The sequence below is a fragment of the Poecile atricapillus genome, chromosome 2 (assembly GCF_030490865.1).
Source record: "Poecile atricapillus isolate bPoeAtr1 chromosome 2, bPoeAtr1.hap1, whole genome shotgun sequence".
Classification (NCBI taxonomy): domain Eukaryota; kingdom Metazoa; phylum Chordata; class Aves; order Passeriformes; family Paridae; genus Poecile; species Poecile atricapillus.
In genome coordinates, this window is record NC_081250.1 from 112,204,614 (window position 1) to 112,231,498 (window position 26,885).

Here is a 26,885-nt window from a genome sequence, read left to right on the forward strand (position 1 = left end):
AGTTGCCTCAACTCCTGCATCTTAGGGATGCAACAATGCCCCCATGCAATCTCAAATCTTCCTTTTTCACCATTTAGCTTTTTAACCTTGGCCATTTGTGCACTGCTTCTCAGAGGTTCATGAAATATATTTCAGATAAGTGAGTATACTGGTGGGTTTAAGTTGGCTACAGAGGAGTCCATGGGGAACAAATAATTAGGGGTCAAAGTTTGAAAACACATTCTTACTCTATTTTGTTTTTTAAAATTTGAATGCATGAGATTGCAAATGGGTGTTTGTGAGAATTTGAAGTACATCTGTGCCACCGCTGCAGAGACCAAGTCTGGTGGAAGAGGAGTTGTCAGCTTTGGTTTTCTGGCAGCTGGGGACAGCAAAGGCAAATGCTCAGGTGTGCTCTTACAGATGAGAATGATATTCCTGTTTGGGTAACAAAAAAAGGTATCCTGTTTATGTAACAAGTCATTGTGACATGGAATGGGGAATATCTGTGTCATCTGTGAGCAGTGTGACTTGGCCTCATCTGTTTCCCCTAGAAGTGTAGCTTTAGTTTCAGTGTTCCTCTCCCATCCCCCATCTGTATTGTTCAGTGGATTTTGTATTTTGGTTTGTGCTGCAATCTTTATAATACCCAGATCTATTCACATATACCATTTGGTCTTACAAAACTTGAAAATGGCATCATACAAATTCCCATGTTCCAGAAATAAATGGGCTAAATGCAGACCTTGGGTTAGCCAGTCTGGCATACCTGAATGAAATGGTGATGGGATCCCAGCCAGGAGCTCTGCTTAGGTGCTTGCTTTTCTTGCTTTGCTTCTGCTTTCTTCTGTGCCATTTTAAACTTAGAACAGGAGTAGTTAAACACAGTTTTTGTGCAAGCAGAGGTTAGCAGTCTAATCTCATTTTTGTGCTTAAACACAAAACTAAGGTCTGAACTTCTGTTTGTGAAGTGCTTACCACTTTTTATATTATTAGTGTACATAATCAGTCAGACACACCTGCTATTCCTTAATTCACCTTTGACTGGAGGGATTTAATTGATCACACAATGTGTATTTGTTGTCAGATAACTTCACTGTGGAGGTATTGGTGGCAGATAGATTAATTTCCCCATATCTGAAGGAAGGTAACTTTTCTAATGCATTTCCTGTTGCTTGTAGCTATTCACACAGCTTCTAGCAGCAATTATTTTCTGCAGTCTTTGATTTCCACCTAGATCAATTCTCTTCAACTCATTCTCATTTTTGTCAGATTGGTTGTTGCCAAGTCTGCAATTTGCGTAGTACTTTTGAAGTGTCTAGAGTGAAATGCCTGACTGAGCTGGCAAAAAACCCCAGTCATGGTGTAAGAAATTTGACTTAGGCCATTGCTATATCCTGACATGGATGTACTGCCTTGGGCAGTATTTCCTTCTTGACTGTGTGTTGTTATGTTTGAAAAGTGTGGGTAGTGGGCTACAAGGAAACTTTCAGCGTTGCAAAACCATAGGTCCAAAAGACTTTATTTTGGGTAATTTGCATGTGACTTGTGTAAAGAACTTTTCTTCTCTCTTGCCCTTTAGTACTCACTAATTCACAGCCATGAACTATTTATATTTCTTCATTGCCTGGAAAAGAGAAGGCTTTGGGATGACCCAGTTGCCAGTACCTGAAGGGAGCCTGCAAGAAGAACAGACTATTTACAAGGGCATGTAGTGACAGGACAAGGGGGAATGGCTTCAAACTGCCAGAGGATAGGTTTAGACTGGATATCAGGAAGAAATTTTTCACTGTGAGGGTGGTAAGGCACTGGAACAGGTTGCCTAGATAAGTTATAGGTGCCCCATCTGTGGAAGTGCTCAAAGTCAGGTTGGATGGGGCTCTGAGCAACCTGTTCTAGTGGAAGGTGTCCCTGTCCAAGGCAGAGGGGTTGGCGCTAGATGATCTTTATGGTCCCTTCCAACCCAAACCATCCTGTGATTCTACGATTATTCGAGATGAGACCTTGCCAAATTGGTCCAAATTCCAGTTGGTGGAAAGCAGCAGAAATCCATTTGTACTCTTTCTTTGGTTACCAAAGTCATGTCTTGGAGGTGGAAAACACACAGAATGCTGCTGATTTTGATTTACAGTAAACATTTGACATGCATTGGGTCTTTTTCTCCTCTCCAAGCTGCCAACTTGCAAACTGCCTTGGGGAAGGCATCTGAGCTGTAGTAGCTTTGGTAGAGAGAATGCCTGCTAGCCCATGAAAGTCTGGATTATTTGCCTTCACACAAAAAAACCCCTTCTTTTGTGAGAAGTGACTGCAAGAAAAAACATACAGGTAAACTTACCTTAACCTTAAATAATGTTTAGTTAAACATAAACCTTAAATAGTGTTTAGTTACCTCTAAAGCTACGTGTAATTTGGACACTCCAGGGAGATGCCTGATAGCAGAAGGAATTAAAAAAATGTTTTTTATTGTTTCTGTATACAGGAAAATATTTTGAATGTAGAAGTGGGCCAAGGGATTAAAAGCATATTTTGTAAGTGCTTATGTCTTTGCTCTTCACAATTTACTGAATATACAAAAAAAAGAATGAAATTATTAACCTCTCGGTGTATAGACCTTAAAAGGAAGAGACTTTGCAGAGGTTTGGGCAAATATTCTCTTACTGAGACTTCTTGAAATTAATTATAATTAGTTTTTAAATTAGAATTAATTTTTTAAATTACTATTAAAAGTAATTAATTTTTTTTTTTTCTCTCAGCATAATCTGTAGGAACCACGGTGTTTGAATCTCAGTAGGCCTGCTCTAGTCCTGGGTGATATCAAAATATATCTGTCATTATTACTGGTCCACAGTTATTAGAGAGGTGTAAGTTCAGGAAGGACAGAAACTGGAGGTAAAAGTGCACATTTACATGATATGTGCTCAGTGCATTATTGCAGTCGAAGGAAACAGGGATTACTTTGAAATGTGTTCAGAGTGCTCTACCAAATGTTTCATTACTGGGTCATATAATTGATTTTGATATGACATCAAGCATTCAACATCAGAGACCAGACTGAATTGGTACTTCTGTATTAAAAAAAACCCTAATCCAAAACCAAAAAATCCAACTGTATTCCTTACCCAAATGAAAATGGCTTTCACCTGAAGGAAAATCTTTGTTACCTGTACACTTTTAAAAGAGATATTGGCAACATCAGCCTGTCGCTCAGGCAGTCACAGGTAATAATCAAAATGCTCTAAAAATGGAATTTGTGTCTTTGTGAGAGACAGCATGGCAAATAACCCTGTGTTATGCTCTGAGAACTAACTGTGTCTTCCTGTTTCTAGAAAAGATCAGGATCGATGGCTGCTGATGGGGCTAATTGGAACAGCAGTGGGGTTGCTGGGTTTTTGATTCAGCAGATAATTAAGTCTCTCATCAAATTGAAATGGAACCTGGTGGAAAATTACCTGCAGGTGAGCAAGAGGAAGTCAGAGTGACATTTTCTGTGTTAGTTTATTAGAAAATGCACAGTGTCAAGTTTTAACTGCCTGAAGGTGCTGCCTGTGGATGAGAGCATGGAGATCAGATCCCCTTGTGGTCCTTTGTGTACGCACACGCTGGTGTCCTTTGCTACAGCTTGGCCTATAGTACAGTATAATATCTGATTTTGTTCTTTTTATGGGATTGATGAAAGCAGTCTTTAAAATGCTGTGGCCTTCCTCCTTGTATGCCAGAGGCATGTGATGCTTTAGGTCTGGGTGATATCCAAGGGAAGGGATTAACTTTCATTAAGGTACTTAGTGAGTGTGGACCTGCTATCAGACATATTATTTCACTCTATGTCTGGGTCAACTATATTTTCAGTAATAGATTATTGTGGAATTATTAATTTGTCCTTGATGGCTATCATTAGCTCTGTGATAACTGGAATGGTGGTGGTAAAAATCACTGAATGGGTAAAACCAATATAAGTGTTAAGGCATCTCTGCCCCTGACTGCTTGCTTTTCCTCATCTGTAGAAGGAAGCAGATGGTAAAATTTTCATTTGGCTTGTGATACCTATAGTAGATGGTATAAATATTGAAGAGTTTCTTGTGAGAAGGGGATTTTGACCTTTTTTTCCAGCTGAATCCTGACCAGGCAGGGTCAGGAATCCTGACAGCTGGTGCTGGGGGGAGCTTGTACAAGCATCAGTCATGGCATGCAGCCAGCACACTTTGTGCAGGAGGAGGCCAGGTCTGTGCTGGCAGTGCTTTAGTGCTCAGCAGCAGTGGCAAGGAGTTGCCAGAGGTGGTCCCAGCACTCGGTGGAGAAATTACCCCTGGCTCCCTGACTCAGCAAGGGCCACAGCCCAGAGCAAACAGCTGAGGAGGGTGAAGCTCTGCAGATTTGGGGCTGGGAATCTCTCACTGAGGCTGGAGCAAGGCAGATGAGTTCCTTGTCTGCACAGATGTGGTGGGGTAGCTGACACTGCTATTGGATTGTAGCACTGCAGTGGCTGGATAGAGGCTCTTTGGGAAGGCCACACCATAGTTACAAGTGGGAATGGTTGGAGCTCTGTTTTGGGAGAGATGAGAGTCATCTGAGAGCTTGCAGATCTCTGTTAGAGGGCACACCAACATGTGGGGTGGTGTTGTGGATGTCTGCTGTAAACTGTGAGGAATTAGACAAAGCTGTCTTCAGATATTTGGAAGAGGTCTTGTGATCACTGGCCCTGATCCTTGTGGGAGTCTAGCCAAACATCTCAATACATGCTGGAAGGACAAGACATCAGGGTAAAAGCAATCCGCGAGTTTTCTGGGGTGCACTGATAGCAACTTCCTGATAAGGTGATCAAGAAGCAAATGAGGGGACATACTCTGCTGGACTTTGTACTTGCAGAGAAGGAAAGGCTGATCTGGGATGTGAGGGTTGAGGGCAGCGGTAACTATGAGATTGGGGTGTATGGGATCCTGAGATGAGCGGGAAAAGGTGAAGGACTGGACTTCAAGAGAGCACTTTGGTCTGTTCAGGGATTTGCTTGGAAGAATCCCAGAGGAGATCATCCTGGAGAGAACCAGGGTACAAGAGGACCACTCACTCATCCATGGTGAGGAGCCATCCATTCCAATGAGCAAATCAAGCAAAATCATGGATTTACACTGGACAACAACTTTCTATGATGACATGACTGGAACAGTGGCTGTTCTTTATTTCAGCTTTAGTTAGGCTTTCATCACTGTCTCCCATAACAATCTCATGGACAAACTAATGGTGTATGGATTGGATGTTTGGGCAGTGAGATGGATTCACCTGGCAAAACTGCTGGGCTCGAAGCATTATGATCAGTGACACAAAGTCCAGCCAGAGACTGGTCGTCAAGGGTATGCCCCAGGGGTCAGTCCTGGGGTCAAACACTGTTGGATATTTTCATTAATGATCTGGATCATATGATAATATTTTGGTGCACCCTCAGCAAACTTGCAGACAAAATTTAAAACAAAAGGGAGCAGTGCTTGATAGACCACAACTGAAGCCAATAGCCTCCTGGGCTGCATTCAGACTGTTATCAGCAGGCTGAAGTGATAATTTCCCTCTTTTCAGCATTGGTGAGGCCACATCTGGAGTATGGGGCCCAGTTCTGGCTCTCCAGTGCAGTGGAGACATGGATGTGTCCTCCAGTATTCTGTGAACTCAAGATAATGGAATAATACTGCCAGGTACTGAATGATAGATCTCAATCACTTCACAGAAATGCAAGGGAAAAGTTATTCTGCAGAACAGATGGAAGCTGGATATATCAGAGAAAATATTAAAAGAATGAACAAGTTTAGGTTTTCCTTGAGGAAAGCTTATATAATCCTCTTGGAATATTATTTCCCTTTTTTTATATATACAAACTACATGTATGTTTATAAAATATATAAACAGTGGATAAATACACATGCAAATGTGTATATATGCATTTGTATGTATATACAAACATACATATATACACACTAAAGTATAAGTAAATAATACATAGAAAGAAACCACACTTTGACTCCAGGTCATCACAACAACTGTTACATTCTTGGTCCTGTTATGTTATAAAATCTGTCCTATTGTATTATTAATACAGAAGGGCAGGAGGTAAGCTCTGACATCAGTACAAACATGGAATTCCTGGCCTGGAAGATTTTCCCATCTGAATATCTCCTTCGGCTGCAGATGAGCAAAACTTTTTTTGTGCACTTTGCTTTGCTGTTTGTCCGTGCTGCACAATGCGCTTACAGAACACTTGATGGGTTTCTGAGGTCACAGAGTTACAGCCTTCCCAGCAGTGCCAGGGATGTGCTTGACCTGCACCCACAACATGTCAGAGCTGAGCCCTGTGGAAGGCAGCAAAGTGTGTGGGAGTTGAGGAAGTCTGGAGACAGCACGCCTGTGGTCAGCCCGAACACAAGCAAACAAGCAAACAAACCAAAAACCTGGGGTGACCAAAAGATGTATTTTGAATGTGAGAATGTCCAGTATGAGAGATGTCCTTCTGGTTAAAATAAAAGCAGGAAACAGCTTGCTCACATTCTGTCTACTAATAATAGCTGCAAATTCATTAAGGTAATTACTGATCTAAGACTTTGAAGGCTCTGTTCAAGTAAAATGCCTGAAGACACCAGAGAATGTTTTTGTGCTTATTCTTATGGTATTTGAACCCTGCTTCTGCCCTGAAAAGGACATTGAGTTTCCTTTCTAGTGTTTTTAGAGATGGGCAGGAAGTCCTGGAAAAAAACCCATGAATTGACTCTGAAAATCATCATTCACCTTACTCTTATTCACTCCCTTCCTTCTGAAGAGCCTGCATTGCTTGTTTTGGTTTTTTCCTATCATGTATCTTCTGCCTGCAGAAATTTGTAGTACAAAAGATGACTGAAAAACTGGACCTGGTCTGTGGGTGTTGATGATCTGGTTGTGAGTGCTTCTGTCTGGGCTGGTGGTTCTCTCTCTGGGTTCTGTGCTGACAAGTGTTAGATATCCTATGCAACGAGTCAGTAACATGGCGATAAACCAAATATTTTACTCTTCCATATACTTGTTGTTTCACTATTTTATTAAAAGAAAAAAAAAAAAGAAAAAAAAAAGAAAAAAAGTAGCCTCTATTATACAACCCCATTGGAGAGTCCTTCTTGGCCTTTAGCCTAAACCTGGATTCCACCACCCATAACTTGTATAAAAGTGTCTGGGGTGAAATCAGTGGTGGTGGTGATGCAATTTACACTTAGCATGTGGTGTTTATAAAATAAATACAAACGGCAGCTGGTATAACTCATGAAAACTCAGTGTTTGGAAGGGGTCTAAGCCAAAGACCATCCATATAAAAGTTCCTGTTGGTTTTAGATTGATCATTTAGCTGTGCTATATGGGTATTGCACGTGGCCCAGGTTAGTACTTTATGAGGCACTAAAGGTGTCATTTACTGTCCTGCTGTGTTCAATTTAATTATAGACAGGTGATTAACAGCATAGGCGAGAGAAAAAGTGAATATTTTACTAGACTTACCCCGAAATCCACCAACAGTAGGAAAAGGGAGTTTGCTGTTATGCATACGACAACCAAGCAGGTTTACGCTTCCTAAAGACTGAACTGACTGGACAAATCACAGAGGTTCACATGTACACCTTGCCCCACAGACAGCCTGTGCAAAGACCAGAGGCTGATGGGCTTTAGGCATCAGGAGGAGGTTGGGGCTTGGGACAGGGGCCCTTGTCAGTCGTTTTCCACTCTCATTAGCCCCGGTATGTGTCTAGGAACACTGTCAGGAGCTTCAGTTTTTGTGCATCGCCAGAAGCTATATGGGCCTCTGTGTTGTCTGCTAGTTCTGGGAAAGTTTGTGCACAGAGCAGGGTGAGGGTCACACTGAAAACTTGTCTATAGACACATCTAACACATCAACTTTAATAATTGTTGACAGTTTCTTTTTTTTTTTCCCTTTGCAGTTCTTTTGCCAGAAGCTTCTCCGTCTGCCTTGCCAAAAATTATTGGGTAGTTTGAATGGCACTTCTATTCAATATCATTTTAACATCAAGACATTTTTAGGGACATTTCTCTCATGCATGTTGGCTGTAGCCTACAGACTCCTCTGTGAGCCGGAAGGTCCCATGATCCATTTGGGGTGAGAAATAGCAATTCTCAATGTTAAAACTACCAGGATGAGGGTATGGCTTTGCAATGTCTGTCTTAATAGCAGCACTGGCTTAAAAAATACCTTGCACAAGGAGCTTTTTTCACCTGTGCTCTTCCCCATCGCTTTTTCATTAGCACAGCTATTCATGCCATGCAGTGAAGGAAAATAATTGTTTGCTGTGTGTTTTAAACACTGGCTTGGTTCCCTGGTATGATTCACTGAGTGATGCTCAGTTACCTGGATAACTGTAGTCAGTGTAGTTTCTGAAAAGCCACCTGCCACACAGCTTTACATCTCGTGTAACTGCTTTTACCTGTGCAAAGTCTGTGTAAAAAAAAAGCGAGTGTCAAGTGGCTTCACACAACAGGGACAGTAATTTTAAAGCCACCTGTAGAAGTGCCCTGTGCAGGGTGCAGGCTGATGGGGTCTGTGTTTCCAGCTTGGGAACACAGCAGCCACCAGTGCCCGCTGAGGGCAGCCTCAGGAACCAGGTGGAGATTGCAAGTTGGGTTGGAGCTGCTTGATTTTCATGCAGTAGCGTTACACTCTGTTTCTAGGTGGGGACAAGTAGAATTTATAATCTTTCTGAAGGATAATATTTTTATGCCACCTTCTTGCATACAAAGGAAGAGAATCCCCATCACCCTGCTGATGCCCTTGGCCCTCTGAGGGGGATAGAGGAGGCTTGCTTGGTCCTCCTGTGTAGGTCAGAGAGGATCTTAAAATTTACTGTGTTGCAATACAATCAAACTTGGTAACTGCAGGCCAGATTTTGTGGTTTTTTGTTTGTTTTGGAAAGTGACATAATTTCATTTATTCATCATTCAGAGGAGAATCCTGCTGCACTTCATTATCTATCTGGAAGTGTATCTTGAGCAGAGATGGTAAAATTGGTCTCTGCTAAAAGGATATAGATTGTTTGTTGTATTTGTTGGCTGTTTTGTTGTTTTATTTCTGATCCGTTTTGGGGTTGGAAAGTATTCATTCTTGAGGTTTGTTCTCTCCTCTTCACCATCCTGACCAAACGTGTTCCTCCACACCAAACATTCACATTTTCTATTGCTCTCTGGGTTTATACTTATTTATTTATTTGCACAGAGGTGCAGCACCCTAGGGGATGACTCAGATGTTCAAAAAAGGAGCACATGGTTAGTCAGAGGTGGCCACAAACCTTCTAGACAATGATCCCAAGGGTTAGCTCTCCCTTTTGGTTTCTTTTGTTTTCTTTGCTTTCAGACATTTGTCTCCAGGAGCTCAGAGGCTACAGCTGGGATTTCTTTTTTTCCTTCGTACTGGGTTGGTAACAGTGATTTGTGAGCCAAAGAGTTGAATCATATTTCCATGAATAAAGTCATCACAGTATCAGTGTGATGCCTTTTCAAAACACAGGAATTAAGAGCTAGTTTAATTTAATTTAGTTGGAACCCTCCACCGTTTTTATTAAACATAAACACAACGTAAGTTGCTAAAAGCCTCTGAGAGATTTATTAAGGCTCCTAATTTAAGTCTTGTAGTGAAGTCTTCCAAGATTATACAATGAATAGATTTTTCATTCCACTAAGGGTTTGGATTTTTTTTCCCCATTTAAATGTAATTTGAAGTGCTGCCTGGGAACACACTGTAATAATTTAAATCATCACACATCTTCTGTTAGAAGTAGGGCTGTTCTGGCTGCCGTGGTTGTTAACCTGGGAATGGATGCTTGAAATGATGGGCTCTAGTCTGATGTGTCACCACACTTGGGCAGACATTAACATGCAATTCTTCACAGGCATTTCATAGACTACCATCATCTTTGCAAAAGAGACATTTAAGTCTCTGAGTCAAGAGCCTGATAGTCTTTAGTAGCTTCCTCCTTTATGTCAATGGGACTTTGCATATTTAAAAGATATGTTCAGAATTTTCCATGTTTAAATCTGTTGAAACCAATCTGGCTTTGCTGCTGCATGCTGGCTAAGTCCTCCTCTACCTTTAACTGGTTTATGAATAATTTACCAAAGAGTGCTCTCAATTATACAACATAACTTTAGTTCTCTCCTGGGCTGTGGCCTGAGCCATGGACACCATTGGCATCCACCTCCTGATCTATCAGCTGATAAGGAAGTGAGGGGCAGAGATGTGAGGCTCTGTGAGGGCCACCCCACCCCTGCCCTCGATGTCCCAGGGGTGCCTGGTGAGTCACTGGTGAGCCCATTGCATCTGGAAGGGAAACAGAGATGCTGCACCAGCAATCTTTCAGCATTCCTGCTGTTTCTCACTTTGGAAGGGGGAAAAAGCCATGCACTCTAATTAGAAGAAATTTGTTTAATTAAACAACTTTGGAGTTGTTTCATACATTAATACAAAAGACATTTTTCATTGCTTTCTGGGTTATATAAGGAGGGAGAGAAAAGCAGGATGTTTACACATTGACTTCATCCTTAAATTAATAATGCTGTCCCAGGAAAAAAGAGATTATGGGGATTGCCCAATGTTCACAGGGGGTCTTTGCTTTATATTTTGAGTTTTGAAAAAGTAAATTTTTTGTGACACTTTTTTTAGTCTGGCTCTTCTCTGCTCTGTGTGATAATGCTGGTAAACTCTCTCTTTTGAACAGTTCTACTGAAATTAATCCCATTAGTTTCCAGGAAAAGAAATTGCAACCACTTTATGACATCTGGATGATATTTATTGTCATGCTAATGTACAAAACCTTGTTTGGTTTTCTAAAGTAAGGATAAAAAAAAGGAATCCTGTGTGTTAATTTCCTCAAAAAATAGAATTCAAATGAACAGTCACTAGTGAACTATCTGAAGCTTAAAAATAAATCAAAAAGCATCATAGGGAAGATACGGGATGTCCTTTACCTTTAGCATTTTAAGATTGTCATTTAAATATATCTGAGATGTGCTGGTTAAACAAAATGTTACTCATGGGAGAAATCAGCAATTGTGGTAAGAAAGGTGGAGGAAATGTTTGTTTTTCTCTGCAGGATCCAGTTAATGAGGAGGAAGCACTAGCTTTCAGTTAGGAACCATCCTGAGGGAAGCAGGTTGTATGGAAGTCTCCTTCACAGAGCGGGTTGTTGGTGAGTAGCAGAGACAAATGCCAGTCTAAGTGAGACTTCACTACTTTACAAAGACAATGCTGACAAACTCCCTCTCTCCTGGTGCCTTCTGGTGCTGAACAGGCTCAAGAGAGGTACCCACTCCAGGTACAGTCACAAACAGAGCAGTAACTCAGCAAGCATTAGGCTGTTGAAGGCACTTTAGGCATTCCACCATCAGAGAGCTCTACTGGATGTGTTGGGAAGGTCCAGTTTCATTCTTGATGAAACACTGGTGTTGTCCACCACTGGTGGGACATGTAGCACGTACAGCTGGCTGGAGCAAGAAGTTGGGGATGTCCAAGGAAAGCTTGCCCAGCTACTGCTGAGACATGCTGTACCTCTTGAGTTCCCTTCTCCTGGAAACAATGTCGCTGGGAAAGTACCACATGTAAGTAAAAATCCATGCACAGAAGTGTCTTAACATCTGTCAGTTGGGAAATCAGACATGAAGTTACCTGTGTGACTTTTGTAGCTTTGTGAGTTTTGCTAAGGGCTTGACCCTTTAATTTTTTCCCTTACTTTCTCTCCATTATTCTCACTCTTACCTGTCCTTGTACTGATAAAACTTGTGAGCACTACAGAGAAGTTAAAAGGGCCTCCAGATGACATTTAGACGTGACTCCGATTTTTTTTTGTTTCTTTTTTTTTTTTCCTGAGAATTTGCCATTTGTTACTATTTCAAATACTCAAGTGTTTTTTACACTCATTGACTTCAGCTGGTACCGAACGCTCAGCATGTCTACAAATTACCCCAAAGGTGTCAAGTAGCACATCCAGAGGATGCAAGTTTTATAAGCTTTTGAGCAGTATTGATTAGTTCATTAGATGTATCAGCATCACTCCAGTAACCCCTGCAAAGGTTGGACTTGAGTCTATTTTTCTAAGACAGAATTCAAGCATAATTTTATTTCCTTCTTCTAAAACCCTCTCTCTGTTTTGCACACTGTGACCTCCTTTAAAAATGTAGCATTTGTCTGATGCAGAATAGAACAAAATGGGTGTTTTGAAAAGAAAATTATGTCATGTGTGGGAAAATATATAATATAAATTTTTAAGGAATACTTCCATTAATGCTTTTTTTATAATACTATACTTATTTTCCTCCCCTATTTTTCCTCCTGTTTTTTTCCCCTCCCCCTTTACTGTAACTGGCTCACAGTGCAGATCTCTGCTATTTGAGTTTCTAGTGCTGCTTACTAGCTGGAGTTGCTCCTTGGGGCATATGTGGGCTCCACACCTTTATGGGGAGAGAGACAAGGCATATATATTCCATGTGGGCTTCTCAGACATTTACAGACTGAGGCAGCATGTTGAGCCTTCAGGCTTCAGGACTGTACTCTTATTCTCTAGTGAATCCCAAGCTGTCTTACCATTTTTTCACTGCAGTGTCTCAGTCCTGGGAGGGCACTATTCCAGGATGGGAAGTGGCACATCTGCCTGTTTTTGGGCTGTTTGGTGCTAGTTCAGCAGCATCACTGTCACATGATACCTGTGGTACCCAAATGGTGCTGTAGGGCTGAGGATTTTGTCAAGGCAAACACGTCTGAACTCACATCCTGGAGATGCAAGGCACTGTAATAACCCCATAATATACCAGCAGGCTGTGTGAGGAAATTATGGTGGTTTTTGTTTCTCTTTTTTTTTACCCTTTTTTTTTTGTTTTGTGTTTTTACCCACATTTTGTCTCTTCCGCCTGTTGCAGGCCCAATTTCATTATAGCTGGTGCATGAGCAGGCATAGCTTCGGTATTTTGTGCTGTCATCAGGACACTCTTGCTCTTCTTAGAAGAAGTGGGACATCAGGATGGCCTGGCAAACCTGCTGCTGATGCTTTGTGGCCACTTTCACCATGCATTTACTATTCTCTTCTCTCTGTGGGTTTGTTTATGGGGGTCATTTTTGATTTTTTGGAGCAGAGAAAAGAATTCTATTATGGGTAGGTACAGTGTGGGTGTGGGAGGAAGTAGATGCAAGGATTTAGGCTTGTCTCTTTCAGTGCTTTTGCTGGGGGAGTATCGGAGAAGAGGGGACTGAGAAGGGGGAAAGCTGGGATACAGAGTTGTCAGATCAGTAGGTTATGGAAGCCTTCACACTTTACATCTGGAAATCACTTAAATACAACACAGAGTGTTTTGTTCTAAATTACAGTGAACAGACAAAACATCTACTCTTTGCTTATTAGCTATTGATAAGATAGTTTTCTGTGCTGGTGCTGGATAGAAGGTACTATCCAGTAAAGGAAAAAGCAGAGAAGCTTTTAAATAGACTGTCCTCCCCTTCTGTAGTTGGCTCAAGCACTCTGTTGTTGTTGCAGGCATTGCTGTACTGTGCCCCTGTTCCTTGGTGCTTACAGAATAAACATTTGAAAGGATGCAATCACTGTTTGTTCCTAGTTGCAAAATGGAGGTGACCTTCAGCCTCAGCTGCCTTTGCTTTATTCCTTCCAGCATGAAACAACCTTTTACCTTATGTCCACCTAAAAGTAGCTGCTTTTATTTTCATGTCTTTCATTCATTTTTATTGCTCATGATAATGATTCAAAAAGTGATGTGCAAGTATCAGGATCTTCACTTCTTCCAGCCTAAATACCCACTTGGAGATCAATTGGTGAGCTAGAAATAAACTGGTATCCTGAACTCCAATCCACTTTCTGCTACTTTTTACGATAGGTAAATTTTTCCTAAAGCAATTGCCAAATCACTTTCATTGATCTCTGAATGTCTTCTGGCTTGTATCTCTCTAGCAACGCAGAAACTAAAGATCATGGCATTTTCCACATGTAGCTATACCTACATGGGAAAATGGACAATGTTTCTTGCATGCATGCTCCCTGATACATTTGCATTATCACAAGTTCAGCAGGGGAAAGTGGAGAAGACATTGGGTTTCCACCCAAATCATTTTTGTGGAGCAACCCACAGTGCAGGTTCCCAAACAGCTGCAGTTACATGCCAAGAAGATGAAAGTTTGTGGCAGAAAGGTGAGGCCACATGGGCAGGGAAGAGGTCAAGCCTTCTGAAGCCAGATTCATTGCTGAAACCAAAGTATTGTGTAATGAACAGCTGCATGCCAAGGGGAAAGTGGATTCACTTCTGATGCTATTTTACAATAAGCTTTGCTCTTTTAACACTCACTTGAGGATGTTTTCTAAAAAGAGAAGTGGATCCTGTCTCCTCCTATCTTCTCTTAGCGTTACTAGAGGGAAAAGTTAGTTAAAATTATTAACAACATAACTTCTGGCAGGGTTCAATAAGTTTTTGGCTCTTAATATGGTACAGATAAGCAGAAGCATTTTCATTTCACTGAACATGAGGCTCAGGGGAAATTTTGTTTCTTGTATATTTTGTGGCATTAACGAAACACAGTTTACAGTGAATAAACTGAGTTGAAAGCATGTGGGTTATGTTTCTCAAGAAATTATTTGGTTTTTTTAGCTTCATTCTACCTAGCATAATGTTACCAGGGGATTTTATTGTACTCTGTAGCATGAGATTTTCAGGAAACTTCACTTTATTTTTACATAGGCCATAGGATTAATTCTAAAGGTGAAACTTGCTCTGTAGGTACCATTTTTTTTTTTTCTTGATGACTGGTCAAAGCTTGGGGTTTATATTACAACAAAAACAAAGAGTATGCTATGCCACCTTTCATTTCCAGCCTGTGGAATACTCTCTTGACTTTACTGCCACACACATACAGTGTAATGTGCATATTTTACTCAAAAGCAAATATCTCAGTATATCTTTTCCCTAGCTAAAATGGAGGTAGGGAGGGAAAACAATAAAATCATGTATGTCTGTTTTTAGTTTTAGTGCAGGATTGGAATGAAGTAAAATATAATCCAAGATATTTGGATCCTGAAGCTAATAAACCAGATCTTTTTCCTACTTCAGATTAAGCTTGTTCCCTCTGCATGCCAATCTTAATATTAGATTAGATATTAACCTTAAATATTAGATCTCTTTAAATCCTTTGGAAAAAGATGGGTATTGTTACAGCTGTTGGTAAAAATACTATTATTAAAGTTTTGCTTAGTGTACAGAGTACCTACATAGGTGATTGTTGCAATCCTGGTTCTAAGGCATGATATATCCAAGTCTGTCCCTGCTCCCTGTGACTGTGCCTGCAGATGTTGAGCATCTGGTGCCTGGGAATGGCTGCTGGGATTCTCCCTCTTCCAGACCCAGCTATTCTGTCTGCAGCACCCTGTGGACCAGCTCTTGAAGCCTGGCTGGATTTTGACCCTGGCGTTTCTCTTTTCAGGAAATACCACCCATGTTTAGTACAGCCACATGGTGAGTTTGAACAATAAGAGGACATCACACTCAAGCAATTTAAGTCAGGCTGACAGCTGACAGTTTTTCCCGTCCACTAACCCCAGTATAACACCAATTTAGGGTTTTTTGCAGGCAAATCATGGCATGTGACCTTCCTGCATCCTGGCAGGTAGCTTTTTGTACATTTTATTATCTCTTACTTTGTTCAGGTTCTCATCAAAAGGCTGTGTATAACTCTAAACCTGGGCTAGGGAAATAAAATCCTCGCAGCTTTTAGTAGACTATTAATGACCTCTTGAACCCATTTTATTGCCTGGAAGATAAAATTAAAACGTGATATTGCTTTCACCCTTGCTGCTTGTTGAGGAGTCAAACAGAAAATATAATTACCATTACAGCTGCCAGATTATGTTCTGTGCCTGTGATTTGTTGTTTTGTCAGTTGTTCTAGCTCAGCTAGAACGGTTGAATTTACACAGTTTTACTTAAATAAATTTACTTATAAATTATCTCAATCCACAAGGATGCAGACTGACACTTAAGAAATGAACATTCAGCAAAGTTCTGATTCAGCAAAGTCTTTTTAAGTGCTTATTAAAGCCATTATATTGTGTTATTTAGATGTAGTCTGAAGTGCTGAGTGCCAGTGGTAAGGGCAGTACATCATAGTTTTCTGCTACGTGTGCCAACACCAGTGTCTACCTGCTTGGTTCCACTTCTGTGAGGTGTGCAAGAAGAGATTAGCTGAAAACTCATCTGAGTTCTCTAAATCAAGAGGAAAGATTTATTTCCTCCATGGAAATGACTTTGAGGTATCAGGTTTTGTGAGACAGGATGCAATAATTCATGTCACTGGCAGGATGCTCAGAACAATTTTCTCCTTTCTTTGACCCAGATTAAGAAGTTGCTGCACATGAATATCTTGGCCTTCATTCTAACCATTCTCCTTGGAGTGTTTAGAGGTCTTCTAGGAGCTTTCTTTTTTTGCCTAAATTTAAAGATGAATCAATTACATATGCAGTTCTTTAATTCAATTCCAAAATCATCCCTTAGAAAAACAAGCAACCTTTTGGAGACTGTGCTTATCTTTGTAAGTTAATAATATGGTTCTCTTAATTATATAACATTTACAGAGACTAATGAGGGCAGGTCAAAATGCTGGATGGGAAAGTGAATCTGGCCTGCTGGTACTTAATAATGTGCAACACAGTAAAGAAAACATGGATTTTCAAGATGCATATATGTATTTGTTGTTGGTATGTATATAAGAGTAAAGAAGATGTTTTTTCTTTGTTTGGTTTGGTTTTTATGCTTGAAGTATCTTACCTGTAGAGTCCCTCTCCCACTGCTCTTCTACTCTGATGATAATTTATCAGCTTAGTGACACATAGCAGTTGTGTTGGTGTGCTTTTGCATTTATTTGCAATCTATGGAGAGCTCAAATGTCCTGATAAAATATGATGAGGCCACTTTACATCTAGGCTTTGGAGTTCCCATTTGTGTATCACATGTCTTTGGGGAGAGTCATGCCATTGGAAAAGTGAAGGGTTCCTGTATATTGAATATTTTAATGCTTTTCAGTTTTATGCTTTGGTTATAGCTTAAGCTTGTTGTTATGAAGAACATTATGACCCTAATAACCTATAAAGACAGGCTGAGAGAGTTGGGTTTGTTCAGCCTGGAGCAGAGAAAGCTCTGGTGAGGCCTTAGAGTGACTTCCAATACCTGCAGGAGGCTGCAGAAAGGCTGGAAAGGGACTTTTTACAAGAGCATGTAGTGTCGGAACAGGGGGAATGGCTTCAAACTTTAAAAGGGCAGGTTTAGATTAGACATTAGAAGAAATTCTTGGATGTGAAGGTGGTGAGACACTGGACAAGGTTACTCAGGGGAGTTGTGTACTCCCCATCCCTGGAAGTGCTCAAGGCCAGGTTGGTCTAGTGGAAGGTGTCCCTGCTCATGGCAGGGGCATTGGAACTAGATGATTTTTCACATCCTTCTCAATGCAAACCATTCTATGATTAAATGTGAAGAAAGAAAATCTTCAGAACTTTTCTACTGCATGTGTAGTAAATTGTTCAAATTTGATATTCTCTGCAAGTTTTTTTAGTGAATGCCTACTTGTCATAAGTTTCCTTTATTTCGATTATTTTTGAGGAAATGTTTCTGAGGAGTTTTCCAGTCTTTTTAAGTGTTGAGATCTTCCCTATCCTTAAGGAAACTGGTGCACACTAAAGCCCCTTTCTTCTGCCCTCTTACAGGCAGACTTGCCAGTATGTTTTATGTATGCCATATCTGGGTTTTTATATATCCTGCTTTCTCTTCTCTCTCTGTTGGTGATGGGATTGCTCAACTGAAGACCAGTGAGTTGGTTATAGAGATGCTCTCCTCCCATCAGCCCCGACATCCCTTCAGCAGCTTCCACTCCAAGCCAGCAAAAATACATAAGTTTCAGGGAAAGGCAATCACCCTGACTTGCATTGACAGCCTCCATGATAGTGGGAGGAAAACAATATTTTGAATATGAGAGGAAACTTTTGGAGCTAAAAATGTAAATAACTGTATGTTGAGGCACATGCCTCTGCAAGCTCTCCACAGACTGGTACAGATGCACATTTCCCAGTGGTTTACGTCTCCATAGGGTCAGAAACAGTGCATTTCATTTAATTTCTGGAAGTTCTGTGTGTGCTCTGGCAGCCCACCACCTCCTCTGCCTAGTCCTGCTCTTGGTCAGAGCTGCAATCTACTCTTGGCCTCTCTGTTGGCACATCAGAGGTGAAATCTGACCTGGGCAGGAGGAAGAGGAGGAGGAGTCTCGGTGAAAGGGCTGTGCTGGAGCCCGTGCTGTTGGTGACAGCTGAATTTCAGCTCCTCTTAGTGGCAGGATGCTGGCATTTCTGTTGGCAGCTGTTTGATCACCATCTACTGAGGTAACACACCCTGATGATGCTTACTTCAAGCTTTTTGCTTCCACGTTTGAAAGAGTGAGTAAGGTCAGTAAGGAAAACAAGATTCCTCAGCTTTAGGGAGAGCCTTTCCCCTGCCCAGCCTGCTCACTTTATGCTACAGCTTTGCTCCCCCATCTCTTTACAGGTTGGTGGCTTTTTGCTGTTGAGCACTGCAATGATATATCTTAACCAAAATCCAGTTTTCAACCCAGCAGGGCAAGGAGTGGAGTCCCATGTGTGACTCCCATTAGTCCTGTGGAAATGCCATGGCTTCCAAAGGACCTCTGCCAGCAAGAGGTTGGGTTTGTAAAAATTACTGTTTTAACAATTTGGAGTCTGAGTGCTGTGTTTGACAGCCATTTCCCCTGCCATTGGGAAGCTGTTGGCTTTCTCATGCTATGTTACAGAAACCTTGCACAAACTACTTAAGCACATAAAAACACTGCTTATTACTCTCTGGAATGAAAACCAAAACATGCATCAACACAAGCCAGTAAGACCCAGTACGTTAGAAGACACTATAGGATGAAATATAAGATCATCTAGCAAAGATTCAGTACCTGACATAAAGAAAACACTAAGAAAAGTCCTAAGAGTTATTTTATGTTGTTTAAGAAGCAGTGCCTTGCTGACTCTAAAGTTCATGGAGTGGTTAGCACCTTGCCAGCTCATACCTAAAAATGGGAGAACAGCATGTGTTTCCTAGGGCTGTGGTGCTTACAGAGCTTCATAGAGCTTTTCTGTACATATTTTTTTGCCTTAATCCTGTATTTTTATTTTAATTCTGCTTTTTTTTTTTTTTTTAATGTTAACTTTGTATCATGAACTCTTATTGAGACTAGTTTTCCTTTTCTGTTAGTTCTAGAAGATCCTGCTCAGGTCACAGTCCTTATTTTATTATAACTTGGCAGAAAAAGGCAGGAAAGAAACTGTTTGATCTGAGAGAGAACCATGCAATTTTTTTTTTTTTAATAAACTCACATAATGAGGCAGCTGAAAGAAACTATGTCACAGTGACTTTAACCAAAAATAATCTTGTATAAACCAGTTTGCATTTAAACTTGGAAAGAACCCATCACAGTATCTTCCACACCCACAACATAACCCAGAGTACCATTCCTTTGACTGGAATTGAATATCTAATCTTCAACCCATAGATTAGACGAAGCTGTCTTCTAAGTGCCCTACTGCCCCTTGGCCTGCATTTGCTTCTCCTCAATTCATCACCTTTCTCTCTGTGAGGAAATCACAATGTAGATAATGTTTTGCCAAGAATCTGGCAGTGCTATCTTTTTCTATTTTTTTTTAAAATCACGTTGACTAATGCTTCTGTTCCAAAAGCTCAGTGTTTCCATGGGCAGGGTGGACAATTTAAGGATATATGCATATATACTTAATAAATAAGCTGTCAAAACTTTAAAGGGATACTTGAGAGGATTGCTTTCCTTTCTGCCTAGCTGTGAAGATAGGCTACTGCTTTAAATGTGTAGCCACTGTCTCCAGGCTAGCTGTCCTTCTAGCTCCCTTTGGACTTTGGAGTTTTGGCAAAAGCTGACCTGGGTTTGAACTGTCCCAGAGTCAAGTTTTCAAAAACACCTGACCTAAGCTTTGTGAAGACTGAACTTCTCCCAGTTTCATCTATCTGTTTTAGATGTGTTCTGCCCATAAGCTTATAATCTTTGAGATACAGGGGAACAAAGGCTTGAGATACAATTGTCTGACAGCTTGTCACAACTGCACACAGCTGAATCTCAACTTAAAGGTTTCCATAAATGTGCTATCTGAGGTGCTTAATAGCTATCCACAGAGGGGATGAAATCTTGTGCTTGGAAAAGATATTATTACTCTGGTTGTGTGTTCCTGTAAATTTTCTCCAGATATCTACTGAAATATTTTCTAAATATTTTTTTATTTATTTTGGGCATATCTTTATTTGTATAGAAATATAAACTAATCTCAATTAAGATAAAACTCTGAACATTAGTTTTGAATGAAATATAGCTGTTACACTGAGCTATATTATGATGAATAATATTGCAGCACTGAAATGCAATCCAGTCATCTCATGTAAAAGCTCCTTTTGCTTTTGATGAATGCAAAGCAGCCAGTTAAAACCCCTTCTGCTGTGTTCTATTTCAAACATTTTTGGTTTCATTCCTGTTCAAAATTACTTCAAAATTAGTATATGGAAAACTAGAAGGACCTGATAAAGTATCTTCAGCCATTTGGATTGCAATGTCTGTGTCTCCCATGTAGCATTTAATTAGCTTTAGACTTTATAGCTGTTTAGTACTGCTAGGATGTCTAGGAACTCCTTTTTGTTGATAAACTGAGTATTAATCCTTTCATAATATCCTCATGAGAGAACGGAAGCAATAAGTTTGCAAGTTAGAAACAAGTCTTTAACTGTTCATACTGACCAGGGACTTCAAATTTGCATAAATGGGGAGAAATTCAAGTTGAAACAGTGGAACCTTTCTGACACATAGCATAATTTTTAAGTACCAGCAGAAAAAAACTTAATGAAAGATGCACAGATCCTGAGTCCCTGCTGTGCACAAGCGCAGCCCACAAAGACCCGGCCTGGCTGCATCTCCACCATCTGCCACGGTGCAAGGTGGGCAGGCTGGCTGTGTGTAGAGCATTTCATGTGCTCCAAATCCTCCTGGAGGTACCAGTGCTCTCTGCTGGCCCCAGAGTTGGAGTCCAGTTACCTGGTTGCAACAGTGGCATCCCTGAAGTTAGATTGGATGAATCTCAGCCTTACTCATTCTTTATGAGCAAATGTGAGATACATGGGCAGGACAAAAGGGCAATTTTCTTGTGGTAAGTGATAGTATTAGTTACAAAGTAGTAAAGTTTCTTTTCTTTCTTTGTTTTGGTCCATCCTAACATCTCACAATGGACTCTTGACTTAATGCTTGCAGGTAGGTATGACAACTCCTATAGTATATTTACTGTATTTCTTTCCTTGCACTCTGGTCTTGAGTGTGAGAAATTGCCACATGAGAAACAACTCAGAAACACAAGTGGGGAAGATCACCATGGACATATCTATGTAAATAAAGTTATTAACCATTTCTTCCAGTTAGCTGTTCCAAAGATTTCAGGTGGAAAAAACTCAAAGGTGTGTCTGACCTGAGTATTTAAAATGAATTCATGTAGAGACAAAAGTCACACTTAATCTTCTAATCACTGAAATTTAATCACACTTAAACTTTTCCAGTGAGAGATATTTGCTGACATATCAAAATGAGGGAGGAAAAAAGAAAGAAAGAAACAAAAGGGAGCTAAACATGTAAAAGAGTATGAAACGTGGCTGTATGTATCCCACAAGTTGTTCTTCAATTTGGAATTCTAATTCTGCTTTACAAAACATGAAGGCCTTGTAGATAGGTATATAAGTCTATAACAGACAGGGTGTGCTTGAACTGGAAATCTAGAACTGCGAATTGATGAAAAATTTTTGTTATTCTCAGCTCCAGTTGGCTGTGGAACATGATTTGATCTGTCCTTCGTGGGCACACGAATAGGTAATCCAGCACAAGCTGTAACCCAGGAATTTAAAATGGCAAGTATCATGTTGCAAGTATTGTGTGGTGCTGGAGTCATGATCCCTGGATGTGTTTAAAAAAAGACTGAATATGGCCCTTGGTGCCATGGTTTAGTTGAGGTGTTAGGGCATGTGTTGGACTCAATGATCTTGAATGTCTCTTCCAACCCAGTCATTCTGTGATTCTTTGTTAATAGACAGGCAGGAAATATGTGTCTGAATGGCTTGGGATTTTGTGGTTAAACAGCTGAAGAGCTCCTTGAATCTGATACAGGCTTTGCAGTACAAGTATATTTCTTAAGAAATGCATATGAGGAATCCAGAGGAAGTAGAAAAAGACTTGTTCAGACTGAGGTTAAATGACAGCTTGATTTCACAAGCCACTGCCAACTTCTAGTTTTGCAAATTCATAAATTTGTAAAATGTATTTATTTGTCCTTCCATGTGGGCAGCATCCTATACACATTGCATAAAACAAACTATAAATACTGACTAGCTTGCCATTAGTGGCTGGATTAATTTCATGGTTTAGGAATGGTATTCCCCAATTTAGTATGCCTATTAAAAACCACAAGCTGCTCCCCTTCCCTCTCTGGTGGGGGAAAAAAGCAGAAATCACAGATTGAGATAATAGCAATTTACTGGAAATAGCACTGAGATAAGGGAACAAACAGTAACAGCAACTATAGCAATAACAAAAATATACAAAGAGAAGGCGATTTACATGCCAAATGCTCACAAAGCCCGAGTCAATGAAAAACAATGGTGGACAGACCCCACGCCTTCCATGCTTACTCTTCTTTGGAAGAAAAAGAGCCCCTTTCCCCTGTCCCTGTCTTTTCAGATGTCCCTGATGTAAAATAATATTGAATTCCACAAGGTCTTCACCACACCCTGTCCCACTGATCTGGGCTGGAACCAGGACAATTTTGAAAAGTTTAAACTTATAAGACTTATTTAAGTATATAGAAAGCACACATGTTCTCCCATGCTTGCCACCAATACTAGTCCATTATTTGACTTGTAATACTCGATTCAGTAGTGTTTTCTATAAGATGTATTTACATTTTCTTTATAAAAGCAGCCTTTGTCACTTAGTACCAGGACTTGGTATCTATGGCTATTTGGGTTGCTACAGGAAAAGCCTTTTTTTTAATTTTTTTTTTCTTTATGGACTAAATGCTTGCAAAATATTATTTTTCAAAACAAAACTATTTTTTGCTGTTAAGGAAAAACATCTGAAACCACAACAATTTTTTTTGTCTGTCTCTGAATCAAAAATAGTCAGAGGCTGGATGGTCTTAGTGCCAATTTTTCATTTGGGTAGCTATAAGTTATAAAGAGTATGTCATGTTAAAACTGGATAGATCTGAAAGGAATTAAGCATCAAATTGTTCTGGACTTTGTAAGGTCATGCACATGCTGAAGGTAGTGATGTCTCTAATGAGCTTCTAATAAGACTAAATGTGAAAAAGAAGCTTGTTCACTCTTCTCTTTTTCTTAAGAATTGAAAAAAGGGAATTATTATTGCAGCTATAAGACTTTAGTTAGGATCATTTAAATTTGGCTCATCTCAGCGTGATGTGAGCTTATCAGTCAGTGCTCCAGAAGCAGATAAATATTACCCTTTTGAGATCCAACAGATTAGTAATAAGCACCCTTGCCACTTTAAGAGATCCAATAAGAATCGAATGACAAAGAAATTGTAAGATGCTGATTTTTGTCTTGTGTACTGATCCAACTCAGTCAAGTGTATGGTTTTGCTTTTAAACTGTGATAGTGAGAGATTGCAGCTCCAGATGGGGCTGTATGTGGCTATGCCAGCATGACAGCACTTCTTTCTATCATAGCTTCTCCTCACACATTTACACTGAACTTCGGTAGTGTTCTGTAGCTCTTCCAGCAGGCATGGATATTCCTTGGAGAAGGAGGAATAGGAGGTTGTGGGAAGGCAAGGTGTGGGGGGCCAAGAAACAGTGAGTTTTTTCCATCAGCAAGTCTCAGTACTGCACATGTATTCTTGCAGTGTGGCAGAGCAGTGCTACAGCTGCCAGGAGAAATCTATCTCCACCAAATACACTGATTTCCAACAGGAAGAGTTAGTGGTACAAAACCCTGTGACTAAACAAGCCATACATCTCCACTCTCTGTGCTTTGCTCTTCTGGCTCAACCAGCCATTACTTTAATTGTAAAAACCCACTTTCTTCTGTTGTTCCTCTCTCAGTTATTTTGGCATTGCTGCAAGCTTTGAATTGCTTCTCAGATGTGCTGTTTTTAGAGTGTGCATTCCTTTACTCGTAGCAAAGTCATATGTATAGAACTTGAGGTTTTGATATAAGTGAGTTACACAATCATACGGCTTCGAAACCAGGGCAGAGTAATCAGGTTTTTCTTCTTTTATTGACCATTATGAATTTGGAATATTTTCTTGTTTGAGAAGAGGTTGGAATAATGTAAAAAGCAAATACAAGATTGGGAAGTATCCTGTGTCCCTTTGGTTGCCAACCTGGGGTCTGGAAGAAATTTTCTTGCACTTTCTTGCATGTTGGCTGGATTTTAATTTTTCCTTGTAGTTCTGAGCAGGGATCAGGTGGGTCAAGCACCACAGATCTGCTCTTTGTTCCAGGAACAAAGTTCATATTGTTACTGTCTAAGTTGTGGTGATGTCCAAAACATGCCGGCTGCTTTCCAGACTAGAAGAAGGAAGTTCTACCTGCTTGCAGAGTTCAGTTGTTCCGGATGACAGAGATTGATCCAGGAATAGCAGAGCTGTACAGAAAGTCTGGTTGTGGCCAGCATGATAACTGGCAGCCTAAGCTGCAAAATGTTGAAATAACTGGCGCCAGTGTTTACCAAAGGAGAGCTTTAAGAAAGCGTGGGACAGACATCTTTGAGGTGTGGTTTGAGTATAGCCTGTGCTGCTGTGGAAGAAGAAACCTCTGAGTCCTTCCAGCTCTCCATGGCGCTCTCCAGTGCAAAGCTTTCTAATTGCAAATGCATCTGTCAGCTCCAAGTGCTTATCCACTGAAGTGCTCCTCAGGAACGACACATTCTTGGTCAGATAATCCCATTTGATAGAGTTACAATGTTGTGTGGGCAAAGCCATCAAGGCCAGGCTATGCATTTTAATATCTCTTTTTTTCCTGTTTTTTGTGTTTAGATAGCATAAAGTAATTCCTGGTTTTGGGAATCTGTGGTTTCAGCAGCCAGAAGTTTATGAAGAGGAATATAAGCATTAATGAACCAGATAGGTTAGTAGAATAAGTAACAAACAGAACTAGTAAACTAGATTTATTAGTAAACAACTTAATTGGGATATATAAGGGAAAGTTGGCTTTTTGCGTAAATTGGCACATTCTGTACAGCCAGCAAGGCAAGTTATATTCACCCATTTAATAATCTTTTTGTTTTGTTTTTAATATTTAAGCATAAATCAGCTCCAGTGGGAAATTTCAGAGACAAGCTGTTCATCAAGTGCGTGGATTAGTCCAGATGGAGTCAGATATTTTAACCGAGCCTTCAGTCAAGGTAAGGGGAGTTATGTGATTGATTCTTGAGAAGAAACTTAAGTAACTTGAGGGTATATTGAAATGTATTCACTCATAAGGCAAGTTTTCTTTAAAGTAATGTAATGCTCCCTTATGACATATCAGAACTAACTGAGACAAATATGCTGGGAAGATCCTGAGTTGCTACCTCTGAAAGGAAGCAGGGAAGGAGTCCTGCTCATGTAGTCCAGTTACCTTTCTTCAGCTAAAATTGCTGCAGCTTCTCCTTATTTAGATCACACAGACCGGACTGGAGAGAACTTCTTTTCCTGGAAGTGCCCCAGATGTTGAAGCTGTCATGTAAACTCCATGCTTTTGAAAAATAAGGTTAAGGCAAATGAAAACTACCGCAAGCTGCATTTTTGTAAGAGGACCTTTTAATGTTTTGTATCTCTGCATGTCTCTTCCTCTGTGTTGCAGATGCTGTGTTTCCAGCTGAAGGTGGGAAGCAAGGGATCACACAGCTTTTTTAACTAATGAAGAATCTGGATGCACATCCCTTTGCATTGCTTTGGTATTTTATTTCATCCTTAGCTGTTGAACAGCAGGTTCTGGGCTTGCCAGTGGCCTGGTTATTCCTATGCTTCACTTCAGTCCTGATTTGTGCTTCCTGTAGGAAAGGTCTGTGTCAAGTAGCAGCAATCTGAATTGTAGGTTGAAACTTGGCAATAGCAAAGCACCAAGTGCTTGGAGTAAGCTGTGTAGGTAGAACAGGATGGGTTACTTGGAAGGAGATGCTAAAATTGGAAAAAAGAATGAAGAAATATAATCTGAGAATAGCTGTGGAAGGACCATAGCCAGAACTGTGGACTTTCCAAGCACAGATCATTTGAATCTTCTGGGGATCCAGAAAGAGACTCAGCTTCTGGCTTCATCTCCGTAGCTGTAGGACTGTGGGTTCAGATCCAGACTGTTCATCTGTTTCTTATGTATGCAATAGTCCGAACCATAATCTTGGACATAACACCCTGAACTTTGGAGAAAACTGCAGCTGGGTCTTTGTTGTAGTTTTAGAAAACTGTTGTGGACTAGAGCAAGGTTCTTGCAGTAATGCTGAGAGGATTAATGTTCAGCAAGCAAGCTGGAAAGTGCATAAAGCCATTCAAAAATACCAAAAAAATATAAAAGGAATTGGTTGTGTGCACAACCTCCTGCCTTTGCCCTACCCCTGTGTATTCACCTCCTGCCCTCCCCAAAATTTTGTCTAATTCAATTTTTAATATGCAGTGTTTGCAGAAACATGGCGTACTTGGCTGAATAGACAGTCAAGTCTTTCAGTCAGCACTCATGTTTTTGACCCAATAACCTAATTTTTATAACCAGTCTAGATGTACATAGAGTTCTAAAAACCATTCCAGAACTGCATCCATC

General features: G+C 40.4%; 1 pseudogene; it reads left to right on the forward strand.

Annotated features, from left to right (window-relative positions):
• The first annotated feature begins 267 nt into the window (after positions 1–267).
• LOC131575543 (H(+)/Cl(-) exchange transporter 6-like) overlaps positions 268–26,885 on the forward strand; it is a 76,646-nt pseudogene continuing 50,028 nt past the window's right edge.